Raw genomic sequence first — 14,825 nt, forward strand, 5'->3', positions numbered from 1 at the left:
TTTAAGGTAGTTTAAAAAGTAAGACTTTTTAAAATTGGATTTTTAAAACAAGATATTATTGGCTTCAGTATGTTTCTTACTGAAATGAATTTTCACATGAATATTATTATAAAATTTTCAACAAATACTGAGTTAGAGTAACACGTAAGTATCCTTCTCTGTAAGTGAGTTATCATCCTTCTAAGTTAAAACAGTATGGTGTCATCACCAAAGTTTGTAAAACTCTTGTGAATTCACAGAAATTTCGTAGGTATAAATTATTAATCAAATTCAGATCTGTTAGAAACATTGTCAGGATTTTTCAGGCAATTTTACATCATGAGATTTTATCTATATTTCTTACTCTATATGCCATATATCATCACAGTACAAATTATTTAATAAGAATTTGTTAATAATTTTATTTTAAATACAAATATGACTTATTTTTAAATTAACAAATAATACATGAGTTTGTAATCCTAAAGTTGAAAAATAAAGTATAATATAGGAGTTTTACTTTGTGGCAAATGATTTTAGCAGAAATTGTTTATTTTGTTATATGTCTAATGGTTCTGCTATGTGAAAATCCGTAAAAAAATTATGGATTTGTCATCAAATTACTTACTCTGAACTAGGTAGCACATATATAACATTATTTTATGTTTAGAAATTCATTTAGGCAAAAATAAACATATGACTCTGAGTTATCTGAAAGCTTTGGATTATTTTTGATTCTGCTTTGGAATTATTTTTCCTCCATTCTTTCAGAAATTATATATAAGCATAAAAAGCTGAATCATGTTAATAAAATAAATTAAAAATTTTTACTTGTTTCAAATATAACTAGGTATTAGGCATCTAATCTTTTTTCATAAAGCCTAAACATAATAAAGTCTCTAGTTTCAAAATATATTTTCTTTTGCTTATGAATGCTAAAAGGCTTAAATCTATAACCAGACATATTGTTTGAATTGTATGCAAGACACAGTAAATGTTCAAAATATGATAGGATATCATAATATTTATATTTAAGCTTTGCATTTTAGTGAATAAAAAGATACGTCTATAATGAGAAATTAATAATATACTGTTAGGTCTACTAAACATGAACAAAACATTCCAATGAGTGCTAAGACATTAGATATTTGAAGTGTATCAATAGAACAGACTTTTAAAAAAGTTACTATCATTCCAAAGTTATATGTACTCTAAAAATTCAAGAGGGAAAGAAATCATTTCCCAGAAGCCTCAATTATAATGGAAAGGTCTTTTGAGTTTTATAATATCAAGTGTTTCAAATTATAAGACAGGGTGGTAGTGGACTCATTCTCCAATGTTCCTTAAAAAGAATCCCTTTGCTGCAAGAAAGCCACATTTGAACATTAAAATTTTGGGAATAATTTAAAAAAATGAAGTTTGATAGGCCGAAGCTGTGGGCCAAGCACTAGGTCATTTGCCTCACACAACCACTAACCAGGACGGACCGGGATTCAATCCCTCGGCATCTTTTATGGTCCCCCGAATCTGCCAGGAGAGATTTCTGAGTGCATAGCCAGGAGTAACACCTGAACATCACTGGATATGGCCCAAAAAGAAAAAAAAATGAAGTTTGATACAAAGGTCAAACAAATTCAAATTATAATTAATTATTAATTATTATATTGAGAAAATAAAATTCATAAGTATAGTGGATGTATTTTTTTTAAGTTTAAGGTTAACATCTTAAAAAGACAATGCTAAAGAATACTTATCACTTTTTATTTTGTTTTGGACTTGGGAACCACATCTTGTGGTACTCAGATCTTATTCAAGGTTCTATAATAGAGTTCACTGCTGGACAGGGCTAGCTGGAAAATAGATAGTGCTGGGGATCAAACTTCATCAGTCACATACAAAGCAAATATTCCTACAGAAGTTGATTTCAGGGATCAGAACTGTGGTGCAAGCCAGAAGGCATCTGCCTTGCTTGCGCTAGGCTAGGACAGACTGTGGTTCGATTCCCCGGCTTCTCATATGGCCATCCAAGGAGTGATTTCTGAGCGCATAGCCAGGAGTAACCCCTGAGCATCACCTGGTGTGGCCGAAAAAAAAAAAAAAAAAACAGAAAAAAAAAAAGAAGTTGATTTCACAAATAAAAGCACATTACCTTAATGCTATTGTGTTAAGCTCCTTGAGTGATTATCATTTGAAGGGAAATACATGATTTTCTTCTGGATCAGGGAATCTATCAGTTGAAAAAGTTTGTTTGTGAAATAAGAAGCAATTCTTCTGAGAAATGATCATTTACATAGTTTTCCTGACCTCTTCTTTGAATAGGCATTTAAGTTTAAAGAGAAACTTTTGAATAATCCATACTTTTATTATGAAATATAAATTTGTCTCCCAAAATTGTATGATAAATTCAGAAAAATTAAATAAGGACATATACTCAATATACTAATCAACAGACATTATTATTATTATTATTATTATTATTATTATTATTATTTTAGGTGTTGGGTCACAATCAGCAGAGTTCAGAAGTTACTCCTGGCTCTGCACTCAGAAACTGCTTTTGGCAGGCTTTGGGGACCATGTGGGATGCTGGGATTCAAACCAGGGTCTGTTCTATGTTGGCTGCATGCAAGGCAAATACCTTATTGCTACGCTATTGCTCTGGCCTCTAACTTTTTAATTTATATATGATAAAGTACCTGACAAGTGAAATAAAATATTAATTTCTACAAATCAGTAAAATTACTGAAAAAATATGTAAAAAATTCAAATCAATTATCTTGGTTTTTATTTTAAGAAACCACTAAGTGAAGATCAGAGCCAGAGTATAGTAGTTGGTGCACTTTGCCAGGCATGCAACCAACCCAGTTTTGATCCTTCAATCACACATGGTTTTCCAAGATCCAACAAAAGTGATCCTTGAGCCAAGAGCCAGGAGTAAGGTCTGAGCACCAAAGAATTTGGAAAGATAGGAAGGAAGGAAGGAAGGAAGGAAGGAAGGAAGGAAGGAAGGAAGGAAGGAAGGAAGGAAGGAAGGAAGGAAGGAAGGAAGGAAGGAAGGAAGGAAGGAAGGAAGGAAGGAAGGAAGGAAGGAAGGAAGGAAGGAAGGAAGGAAGGAAGGAAGGAAGGAAGGAAGGAAGGAAGGAAAAGAGAGAGAAAGAAAGATAGAAAGAAAGATAGAAAGTAAGAAGGAAGGAAAGAAGGAAAGAAGGAAAGAAGGAAAGAAGGAAAGAAGGAAAGAAAGAAAGAAAGAAAGAAAGAAAGAAAGAAAGAAAGAAAGAAAGAAAGAAAGAAAGAAAGAAAGAAAGAAAGAAGGAAGGAAGGAAGGAAGGAAGGAAAGAAGGAAGGAAGGAAGGAAGAAAGAAAGAATGAGAAAAAAGAAAGAAAGAAAAAAAGAAAGAAAGAGAAAAAAGAAAGAAAGAGAAAAAAGAAAGAAAGAAAGAAAGAAAAGAAGGAAGGAAGGAAGGAAGGAAGGAAGGAAGGAAGGAAGGAAGGAAGGAAGAAAAGAAAGAAAAAAGAAAAGAATAGTGAAAGAAATAAGTAAAAGAAAAACTACCAAATGAAATCATAAGAATTTTCTAGAGTTTTCAAGTACATGCATTAAGATCCAGTGGACATGGGGCCCAGTGAAAATAGACATAAATACAAAAACATCAAGTCACATTGCTAATCAGACAGGCAAAAGCCAAAACTAGTTACAAATAATGAAAGCAGCTAGATTAAAGACAGGAATTACAACAAAGGTACCTCACAGGAACAGAATAGTCTGAGGTCCACCTAGGTTCAATACCCAGCACCACATATGGTTCTCTGAAATCCATCAGAACTATATCCCTGAGCCTAGAGCTTACTCATAGCTCTGAGCTCAGAACTGTATGACCAAAAATATTTTTTGTAAAAAACAATGTTTTTAAAGAATCACAGCAAGTCTATTAAATAAAATTCTAGTTTAGAAAAAAGGGTAGCAAATAATTAAAAAACAAAATAAAACTTAATAAAATGACAACTAAACTAAGAATATTCTATCCAACTAGATTATTCTTCAGATTTGAAGGAATGACACAAATTTTCAATCACAGCAATTGCTTAGTCAGTGAATAGCCTTGAAGCATTTTTGTCAGAAGCATTAAACATGCATTAAAAGACAGGAAAGATTTTTTTCCATACTTCCCCATTAAGTATGGCATTCACTCATGTGCTATTTATTCTTAGATTGATAAATAATTCAATAATAATTGATAAATATCCCTATGATTTAAGAGATATTGGTTTTAAACTTTTTAAATAATAAATTAATGTTTGATTTACATTGAGTGACATGTCTATTCAGGTAACTTTTTTTCACATATATAGAGCTTCTGTCTTTTATTGATGAAGTTACTTGAGGATTATCTATAGTCTGATATTCTATAATATCAAACTATTATTTCTAAAGACAAAAAACACTTTTATAACCTTATAATTCTACTCCATTAGGCTTTAATTTTTTAAAAAAAATTAGCCTCTCCTCACTCTTACAAATTTGGTTATTTGAGAGTTCTATTTCATTCTTATAAAATTTAAAAAACATTAGTACAAAATAAGACATATGATTATATTTGATCCACATATATGTATAAAATAGCTTTTTAACCATATTTTTATCAAATGCCATTAAAGAGCAATTGTAAGAACTTTCAGGAGTCTAACTTTATTCATCTATATATGCCACAACCTACACAATAAAACAGCTATGTCTCACGTGTGATTTAAAAAAAGCATTGTATGGGACCAGAAAATGTGCAAAGATATCAGAAGAGGAAGTTTACAAAGCATAAATGAGAGGATTCTTGGGATGTTGGTAGAGGGGAGTGGGTACCCTGGGGACAAGGGAGGTTTGGAAAGAGGTAAGGATGTAGCTACCATTACCTCTTGTTAATCCTTGCACTTCGATAGAAAGGGAAAATAGGAAAATTTAAAAACAAAATATAACAAAAAAGCAAACAAGCAAAATACAAATGATAGGTAGTGAGATAATTCAAGGACCTGGGGCACACACTGAAGATGAATAATGCTTCATACTCCAGCACCTTTGAGTTCCTTTTTTTGTTTGTTTTTTGTTTTGTTTTTTGGAGTCACACCCGGCAGTGCTCAGGTGTTACTCCTAGCTCTATGCTCAGAAATAGCTCCTGACAGGTTTCGGAGACCAAATGGGATGCTAGGATTTGAACCATCGTCCTTCTGCATCTAAACCAAACGCCCTTCCTCTGTGCTCTCTATCCGGCCCACCTTTGAGTTCTTAGTACAGTACAGGACCCGTAAATTCCCAATCATTCTCAGTACTCTTAGTGGGGTATCAGAGTCCCCTTTCCATCTCCAACCTGGGGACCTGACACCTGAAAAGTCAGGTTCACATTTTGGGTCCAAATATTACAAGGTCCAGAACTCCTTGAGCTTAGTTTAGGAGTAATTTGAAAAAGAATAAATTAGACCTAAAGTAACCAAATGAAAGGACATTGTGAATATTAAAGTAAAATTAACGGAAAGGTAAATATAATTCATAAAATTGGTTTTAAAAATGTTCAAGATAACAGATACTGATTTAAAAGAGAATAATTAGGGGCCGGAGAGATAGCATGGAGGTGGGCGTTTGCCTTGCATACAGAAGGATGGGGGTTCGAGTCCCAGCATCTCATCTGGTCCCCTAAGCATTCCAGGTGCGATTTCTGAGTCTAGAGCCAGAGTAACCCCTGAGTGCTGCTGGGTGTGGCCCTAACAAACAAACAAATAAACAAAAAAAACGAATAATTACTGATATCAGAAACTTGCGATGTTATTTAACTTGAGGTTTTGCCATTAATAGGATTTTGCCAACAATATGTTGGGCCAGAGGGTGTATGGTAGGCAAGGTATTGTGTTGAATATGGCTGACCTGGGTTCTATCCCTAGCACCACATATGATCTCCCAAAAACACTGGAAGTGACCCCATGTACAAAAAGCAAAGTAACAAGCATGTCTGCATGCACATATCTGTTTAGTAAAATAAAAAATATGAGCAATGTAAATATTAAACTTAATGTTAAGTTAAAACTTAAGAAACTTAAGAAAAAACTTAGGAAAATCAGAAAAAATGGCCCGGAGCTATGGCCCAGCAGTAGGGCTTTTGCCTTGCAAGTGGCTGACCCGGGACTAACCACGGTTCAATCCCTGGCATCCCATATAGTTCCTCAAACTAGGAGCAAATTCTGAGCATATAGCCTCAGAATCTCTGAGCATCACCAAAATGAAAAAAAAAAAAAGGGTGGTGGGGAGAAGATCAGAAAAAAAAATACTGGAGAGGAAATTTTCATTGTCCTGGGCTTTAATTTATCACACAAATTATTTGAACATAATTAATAAATAAAGCATCATTATGCATTAAGATAAAAAATGTGTTTGGAAGACACTCCTTCCCCCTGCAAAGACACACTAAATAAAGGGGAAATCTTACATATATATATATATATATAAAACAAAAAGAGCTCTTATCTACTAGAGATAGGAACTCATAGTTGTTTACAATACAGGGAAATCTCCTACCTTGAAAATATGTCATGTGGAATCAGCTTAGACCTCAGGTGATTAGATACCATTCATCCAGCCTTGAAATCTGGATCCCAGACATAGAATCGGCACAGCTCTTCACAACAGCTACAGGAAACAAACTCCATTTGAGCCAGCCTTAATACTGCGGGGTCAACAACAAGGGCCAGCTCTAACATGATATCCTGACAATGAGGAAAATGCGAACAACTTGACCTGAGAGCAGATTAGCATACCTTACCAGCTAACGACAAGACAAAACCAGAAGACGCGGCACCATTTGGTAGGTCCAAAAGCCAAGATCGTGACTTACAGATGACTGGCTACTAGAACCACGACCAGACAGTATACACCTTGGGCCCAATATAAAAGCCCTAGTTCAGGGTTTGCACTATGACTTGCACAATAATCATGATCCCTAGTCCCAAAGGTCTGACAGAGACAACTACAACAGAATGGGGCTTCTGGAAGCACAAAGAAAGACACTATCCTACGTGCCATCCTAGGTTCAGTGCAAAGACCAAGATCACCAACCACAGAAGATGGATTAAAACGACACTGAGGCAACAGAACCTCTAGAACCACAAAGACTGACTTCATCATAAGTCCCACCTCAGGATCTGTGCAGATACGGAGACCTCTACACACAGAGCTCTGATTGTATCACCCTGGACAGAGCAGAAGTCTTCCACACACCAAAAAAAAAAAAAACACCACTGGGAGAATAAATGATCCTGAGCAAAGTCTAGAGCTGATCCCATGACAATATACTCCAAGGACGGAGAAACCCCATATTTCTTAGGCCAAGTGAATTTCTTTCCGAATGACCCCAATATTTACTGTGCCAGGGCAGGAGGGGAAAAAACAAAACTACAAAAACCACAAAACCTTGATTATTTCATATATACATATATTTTTCCCTTCATTTATTATTGTTATTATTATTTTTATATACCTATCTATTTTGGTCGATTTCTCTGTTTGGGTGTGACTACTGAAATCGTGGTCCCCAATTATACTTATTTTTTTTTCTCTTCTTTTCTCTTCTTTAGTTATGTGCTATGCCATGTTTCTTATTTCAAGACCATGGTGTGTTTTTGGTTTGTTTGTTTGGTTTTTGGTTGTTTGTTTTGTTTTGTTTTGCTTTGTTTTTCGTCTGTTTTTTTTTTTTTGTGATGCTTATCAATATAGCTGGAGTCCCCACTGAATAATAGACTCTTTTTTTTGGTACTGGTGGAGTGTTTCAACTTCTTTCTCTCCTTCATCTCCCAAATCGATGATGAGAGCCTCTAGAAGGATTCCATCCATTTTTGGAGTATTAGACTCTTACCCCAGTTTATTTATCTTCTCTTTTTCAGGCAAAATCATGCAACTTGAATTAGCTAGTCCTGCCTACAGTTAGAGGGGGAGATAAGGGAGGCATCAAGACCAAACGACCAAACAGGGGCAAGACTACTAAGTATTGGGTTGGATACAGAGGGGACCACATATTCTAGCCGCCCTGGGGGTTAGGGAAGAGGAAATGGGAGGTAGGACAAAAACGGAGGTGTAGGGAGGACAAATTGGTGATGGGAATCCCCCCTGATTTTATGTAAATATGTACCTAAAATGTTATTGTCAACAATATGTAAGACACTATGATCAAAATAAAAATTATATATATTAAAAAAAAGAAACCACAGACTAAGAAAAGTGCAAAAAACAGTGCATACAAAATATATAAAAACTCTCCAGTTGATAGAAGAAAAGAAACATTAATGAACATGTGAACAATTTTATCAGAAAGTGGATCTTAAGTATACTGCTTGCCTTCCCTAGAATCTCCTGTCATGCATACACATCATCCCATATGATATCCTGAGATCAGCCAGAAGTGATTCTGAGCTCAGAGCCAGGCATAAGCCATGATTACAGCAGGACAAAGCCCAAAAAGCCTCTGCAAAAAAAATTCCATAAGATATTTTAAGAGATGTTAGTGGTAAATAAGCACATAAAAATTATTCTTTATAATGTACTCACAAAGGATGTGAAGAGATGCACTAAAGATCTATTTTACATTAACCACAAAACTGAAAGTCCAAATGTATATCTAGTGATTGCCTAAGAATTAGTTGGGAATGAGGTAAATGAAAAGGAAGAATTTTAAAGTAACATGAGGAAACTTTTACAGGTGAAAACTATGTTTATTTCCTTATACATGATGAAAGTTTATATATGTGTGTATATTCTTATTGCAAATTTATAATTAAAATTTAAATATATTTATATAATATAGTTTATATGCTATGGTTTATATTTTATGTTATCTTTACTAAAATTTTATCTCAGTAAAGTTTAGATAAAAGAGCAAACAGTAAATTTATTAGTGGGTTCCAGAGTAACAAAAATAAGATTTGAAATAACATTAACAAATAAAATCATGATAAATCATGGCTATAGCTATATAATGACCAGTTTTATGTACAATCTTATGCAATCCTTTAAATATATATATATATATATTAAAAAAAGAGAGCTCTTATCTATTAGAGATAGGAACTCATAGTTGTTTACAATAGAGGGATATCTCCTACCTTGAAAATATGTCATGTGGAATTAACTTAGACCTCAGGTGTTTAGATACCATCAATCCAGCCTTGAACCCTGGATCCCAGACACAGGAACGGCACAGCTCTTCACAACTGCTACAGAAAACAAATCCCATCCGGGACAGTTGCAATACTGCGAGGTCACCAACAAATGCCAGCTCTAATATGACATCCTGACAACGAAGAAAATGGGAACAACTTGATCTAAGTGAAGGTTATCCTACCTTTCTAGCTAACGACAAGACAAAATCAGAAGACTTGTCACCCTTTGGAAGGCCCAAAAGCCAAGATCTCGAGTTACAGGTGACTGCTGCTAGAACCATGACCAGACTGTATACAGCCTGGGACCAATAAAAAAGCCCTAACCTAGGGTTTGAACTACGATCTGCACAATGAACATGATCCCCAGTTTCAAAGGTCTGGCAGAGACCATTGTAACGGAATGGGGCTTCTGGAAGCACAAAGAAAGACACTGTCCTAGGTGCCATCCTAGCCTCAGTGCAAAGACCAAGATCACCAACCACAGAAGATGAATTAAAATGACACTGATGGAACAGAACTTCTAGAACCACAAAGACTAACTCCCACCGCAGTATCTGTGCAGATACTGAGATCCCTAGACACAGAGGCCTGATAGTATCACCCAGGACAGAACAGAGGTCTTACAAACACCACAAAAGCACCACCAGGAGAGTAAATGATCCTGAACAGAGTCTATAGTTGGTCCCATGACAATACACCCCAAGGGCGGAGAAACCCCATATCTCTTAGGCCAAATGAATTCCTTTTCGAATGACCCCAATATTTACTGTGCCTGGGCAGGAGGGAAAAAAACAAAAAGCACAAAACATTATTTATTTTTTATATATATTATTTTATTTTCATTTATTATTATTATTTTTATTTACCTATCTATTTTTGGTCAATTTCTCTGTTTGGGTGTGATAATTGAAGTTGTCCCCAGTTATACTTATTCTTTCTCTTCCTTTCTGTTCTTCCTTTGTATGCTATGCCATGTTTCCTATATCAAGACCATGGCATTTTTTTGTTTGTTTGTTTGCTTGTTTTGTTTTGTGTTTGTTTTTGTGGGTTTTTTTTTTTTGGTGCTTGTGTTTATTGTTGGAGTCCTCACGGGATATTTGACACTTCTTTTTGTACTGGTGGAATGTTTCACCTTTTTTCTCTCCTTCATTTCTCAAACCGATGTTGAGAGCCTCTGGAAGAATTCCACTTATTTTCGGCGTATTAGACTTTTACCCCAGTTTATTACTTTTCTCTCCTTCAAACAAAACCACGTTACTTGAACTAGCTAGTCCTGCCCCTCCAATTAGAGAGGGAAACAAGGGAGACACCAGGACCAAACAGGCGCAAGACTACTATGCAGTAGGCTAGATACAGAGGAGACCACATATCCTAGCTACCCTGGGGGTGAGGGAAGAGAATATGGGTGGTAGGACAAAAACGGAGGTGTAGGGAGGACAATTTGGTGATGGGAATCCCCCTGATTTTATGTAAATATGTACCTAAAATATCACTGTCAACAATATGTAAGCCACTATGATCAAAATAAAAAAAAATAAATTAAAGAAGTCCAAAAAAAAAAAAAAAAGGCCAGTACCCCTCATTTTCTTGAATTATAATATATTCAGCATTACACAGAAATAAAAATAGATGTGTATAATGTAAAAAAAAAATAGTGATTCAGGGGCCGGGCGGTGGCGCTAGAGGTAAGGTGCCTGCCTTGCCTACGCTAGCCTAGGACAGACCGAGGTTCGATCCCCCGGCGTCCCATATGGTCCCTCAAGCCAGGAGTGACTTCTGAGCGCATAGCCAGGAGTAACCCCTGAGCGTCACCGGGTGTGGCCCAAAAACAAAACAACAACAAAAAATAGTGATTCAAATTTTTATTTTATCTATTTATAATATCTTTATGTAAGCACCATGATTACAAAAATGTTTGTAGTTGGGTTTTAGTTGTAAAAGAGAATGTCCCACTTCACCAGTTCAACTTTACCACTACCAATGCCCTCCATCTCCTTCCACCCCACCCCTGCCTATAATTGAGACAAGCATTCTATTGCTCTCACTCACTATCATTGTCATTGTATTGTCAATATAGTTATTTCTCTAACTGAACTTATTACTCTTTGTGGTAAGCTTCAATTTTTAAAATAAAGAAATGGAGTTAGAGAAAAGTAATCATCATTTAAACAATAATAAGTAGATATCAGAGGCTAGAGAGATAGCACAGTAGGTACAGGATTTGCCTTTCACATAGCCAACCCTGGTTTCATATGGTCCCGGCATCCCATATGGTCCCCTGAGCCTGCAAGGAGTAACTTCTAAGTGCAGAGACCCAAAACAAAACAAAACAAAAAAGTAAATGCCACTTAAAATATTAGGATTTAAGACTAGAGTCCAAATTATTAATTAATTTTGTATATTATTTCTGACTTTTAAACAAGTCTACAATGATGATACAGATGATCATTGAAATATTAGTGAGAGAAAATTTAAAATAATCATTGATTATCTCAAATAGGAAAAATTAATTGTAAGATGTTATATACTACGAAGTTTCATCTGTGTATTGTTACCTGTCATTTTAGCAATTGAGAACAATTGGTGTTTTCTAGCAGTTAGTTATGAAGACAGACATAGAATAAAAGAAATTTATACTGAAGTTAGAAGACCATTTTTATAATGGCATTAATTACTTACTTGCTTTTGTTCTGGCTTTGGGCAATTCATCAATCTGAACATTTCAACATTTTTGGACATTTCATCACTTTTGACATTTCAACGTGCTTGCACTTATTTCTCTGAAACTCAATCTTTAGAAAGGTACAGTAGTAATAAATCTAGGCTCTAGACATTTTCCTAATCCTCAGAAAGTTTTGATAAACAACAGTATAATATATGTGTAAATGACTTCTAACTCCTGAACACAGCAAATTCAACCACATTCTAGCTACCCCTTTATCCTAAAGAAAATAGCAATGGTAAATAAAATAGCACATAATAAAGTGATATTACTATATAACCCAAGCACAAATTCAACAACAATGTAATAATGAAACTTGAACTACAACTCTCAAACTTGGAAATGTGTCTGTCAAGGTAACAGGTATTGGGTGGACAGAATCTGGGAATACTGGTAGAGAGCAATTGACACTGTGGCTCCGATTAGTATTGGAATATTATATTCCAAAGATTCACATACCAATAACTTTGTAAATCAAGTTTCTTTAAATTTAAAAAATAAAAATAAAATAGTTTTAAAAATCAAGTACTTGTTGCTATAATATTAACTTATTACAGAAGAATATATGACATTTCAATTGTTAAGTACAGGTTGAATTTTTTTCTGTAATTTTGTTTGTTTTGTGACCACATAAGAAGTATTCAGGTGATATTCTGCCTCTGTGTTCAAGAGTGACTATGACCTCTCTGTTCAGGATTCCTTGCCTCTGTTTATAGGACATTTGGGCTGTGAGGTATTTGAAGCAGGGTCAGCTTAATAACTTGCAAGAGATTTACGTCCTGTACTTACCTAACTTCTCTGGTTCTTTGTCATTTTCTTTTAAACAAGGAGGTTGTCTATGTTCACCGGAGCACTCAAAACCATATATGCAAAGCGTTCTAAAGACTTTTCCCTGTACAAGTGCCTTTTGTGCAAATAACACCTGCATTATGTTTCTAAGTAAACATTGTTAATAAGGGTTGAGAAAGATTGAAAGTAGTTTAATAGGTGAAATGAGATGAACTTCTCACAGTGATCTTCAAAAATGTGACCTCTACCAGCATGATACCCAGATATTTCTTCTTAGTATTCTTATGCTGCCTCCAAAGAATACCATAAACCTACAGACCAGGCTTCCTATAGAAAGGATGGTCAAAACAGCAGTGCTTCATACATGCCTGCCCTCCATTTCTCTAAAGAATCATAATTCCCTTGCCCAAATCAGGTTCCAGACTAGGAATATGGCCATCAGCCCAAGAAGATATATTAACAGTAAGATTTAAGGGTCTGAAATCTAAAATTACTATACTTAAAATCTTTATTAGTAATTTTAATATTATTTATCTTTATACAGAAATATGTTGCTAAAGATGTTACATCATTTAAATGCTATTAGCAACTATGAGATCGTAAAATTTAAAAAGCACATTGACTATAGAAATGTTCTGTGAACCACTATTTATTGCTGAAATCTTCTGTCTCAAAGAAAATATAAGGCATTGTTTTAATTCTATAATGTGAATATTTATGTCTCATATTTGTAGCATGCTGTATCTGAATCAAATAATGATAGCTTTTGCCAAATATTTCATAAAGCAATTATCATAGATTGATTAATTTAAGTTTCTAATAAAAGCAAAAGAGAAGATTGACAATGCCTAGAAGAAGGACAAAGGGAGAATTGTTTTGAAAGCAAGGATAAATTACCATATGAAATGTACAGAAGATTGACTGTTTCTACTTTTATTGTTTATTTTTTATGTTGTTTGTTTGGTGACCACAGCATAGATGTTGAGTGATTACTTCTAGTTTTGTGCTGAGGGATCATGCCTTCTAGTAGGGTTCAGAATTCTACATATCATGGTCTGGATTGAATATGAGTCATACACATACAAGTCAGTCCCCTAGCCACTGCAATGTCTTTCCAGCCCCGTATTATTCATTTAATAATGAATGATGATTAGGTAAGTATTATAACACTATTTTAAAATCATTTTATTGTACATTTTTACATCTGCAACAAAGATGAAAGAGCTAAAGATAAAAGTCATTAAGTGCATCAAACTGATTGCTGGAGTGTGTCAATTGGTTAGGCAATCTCAATTGAAGCTATTTGGAGAATAGAGTGTGTGCTGTGGAAATCTCAACGCATAGAAATATAACGAGCATATCATCCTTGGTTATAAGCTGAGTAACATTAAGTGAAGAAAAGGCTTGACAAACAAGAGGAACATTATTATTAAAATAAAATAGCTCCTAAAATTTTTCCAGGGCATTTTTTCTAGAAATTTACAAAGGATTTACTGGAACTTTCTGCTAGTCTTTGAACTAAAGGGTCATTTATCTCCCACACATATTGAAAGCTAAGAAAAAACTTGTGCAAGAATATAGCATTATTTTGCATTTTAGCTCCTGGGTATGAACTTTGATGTGTTATTTTTTTCTACCAACTAATTATTTGTTCTTTCTACAACTCCTGGTTCTTTTTGTCAGCATTACTTTTTACAAAACCTTGAAGGAAGAAGCAGCATAATAACATTGGAGTGACTTTTGTCTTTTATTTATTTTTTATTTATAATATCTTTATTTAAGCATCTTGATTACAAATATGATTGTGATTAGGTTTCAGTCATGTAAAGAAAACCCCCCTTCACCAATGAAACATTTCCACCACCAATGTCCCAAAACTCCCTCCATCCAACCCCACCCCCAACTCTAGACAGGCTTTCCAGTTCCTTCATTCACTCACATGGTTATGGTAGTTCTCAGTGTAGTTATTTCTATAACTGCACTCACCACTCTTTGTGGTGAGCTTCATGAAATGAGCTGGAAATTCCAGCCCTCCTCTCATTGTCTCAGGATTGTTGCAAAACTGACTTTTACTTTTCTTAAAACCCATAGATGAGTGAGACTATACTGCGCCTCTCTCTCTCTCCCTCTGACTTATTTCACTCAG

This window comes from Suncus etruscus, chromosome 2, assembly GCF_024139225.1.
Source record: "Suncus etruscus isolate mSunEtr1 chromosome 2, mSunEtr1.pri.cur, whole genome shotgun sequence".
NCBI lineage: Eukaryota > Metazoa > Chordata > Mammalia > Eulipotyphla > Soricidae > Suncus > Suncus etruscus.